This window comes from Nelumbo lutea, chromosome 1 (genome assembly GCF_056320005.1).
Source record: "Nelumbo lutea isolate HS-2025 chromosome 1, American lotus-T2T, whole genome shotgun sequence".
NCBI classification, from domain to species: Eukaryota; Viridiplantae; Streptophyta; class Magnoliopsida; order Proteales; family Nelumbonaceae; genus Nelumbo; species Nelumbo lutea.
Window position 1 is genome coordinate 194,259,979 of NC_142684.1, and position 1,649 is coordinate 194,261,627.

The window sequence follows — 1,649 nt, forward strand, 5'->3', positions numbered from 1 at the left end:
GAATTGAGAGTTTGTGATTCAAAGATCTTCTGTAATAAATCATTTGTAGTTTCATTCTCTTTTGATTTGAATTCAGTTTCTTAGTTATATGTTCTTTCTTCTTTCTCCTTGTTTCCATTCTTCCTTGATGTATTTCAGCTTGTAAAATTTCAGTTCAGCAATCTAATTCTTTTTGATTCATTCAAATGGTCATGCATTGTATTTGAAGTTTCTTGAATAAGGGTGTGATTGTAGATTAATTCGGCCAACTAACCTTCAAAACTCAGATCTGAATTCTCAGATCTGAGATTGCAAGATCTGAATTGCTTGAAAGAGAATTCAGATCTTCAATTTTCAGATTGGGCGAATTAATCTACAGCTTGGAATTCCTAGAGTGCTTGAGAGAGACTCTAGGAATTTAGATCTACTATTCAAGAACTGAATTGAGTGCAAGGTTAGAGATAACTTGCACAATTCAGTTGGTGATCAATTCAGATTTGAATTGATGCCTTAGAAGTGTTTGAAGAAATGCATGCATGGGGATTAGATTCTTGCTAGAGATAGAAGAACCGTCACTCATGCATAGGATGAACATGCACTTGAGAGAGGCTGTTCATGACCTTGGGGTTTCACCAAACCAAGGCTCAATCATGATTCATTCGAATGATCCAAATTGATAGATTGCTGAATTCTGAGATTGACATTTACTACTTACTCTTCTAACCTGAATTGAAGGCAATTGGGCCAATGATTTAGATAGATTTTAATTTAGGATTTCTTAGCTTTCATTAGAGTTTTGATTTATTTGTTGATCAGATAAGAAATGTTCAATTTAGTATTGGTAATTGTTTCCTAAATCCTCGTGGGAACGATACTTCACTCACTACTTTATTACTTGAACGGTTAGTGCACTTGCTAGTGTCACAATGAGCCACACATCATGGGCCTGAGGATTGATATTTAATTAAATGATTAATTCAGCCCAACCTGTAAAGGCCTAGTTTTAAATAGTTAAAACTGCTAAAAGCCCACTTCAAAGGATAAAACTATATGTGCTGAACTACCAGTTCAGCCCATATACCTAGATAATATTAATGGTTAATATTATGGATTTAAATTAGGCTTCCAATGGGCCTTACAGATAATTAATTGATTGGATCAATTTATCTGATGTGTGGCTCATTGTGACACTAGCAAATGCACTAGCCGTTCAAGTAATAAAGTAGTGAGTGAAGTATCGTTCCCACGAGGATTTAGGAAACAATTACCAATACTAAATTGAACATTTCTTATCTGATCAACAAATAAATCAAAACTCTAATGAAAGCTAAGAAATCCTAAATTAAAATCTATCTAAATCATTGGTCCAATTGCCTTCAATTCAGGTTAGAAGAGTAAGCAGTAAATGTCAATCTCAGAATTCGGCAATCTATCAATTTGGATCATTCGAATGAATCATGATTGAGCCTTGGTTTGGTGAAACCCCAAGGTCATGAACAGCCTCTCTCAAGCGCATGTTCATCCTATGCATGAGTGACGGTTCTTCTATCTCTAGCAAGAATCTAATCCCCATGCATGCATTTCTTCAAACACTTCTAAGGCATCAATTCAAATCTGAATTGATCACCAACTGAATTGTGCAAGTTATCTCTAACCTTGCACTCAATTCA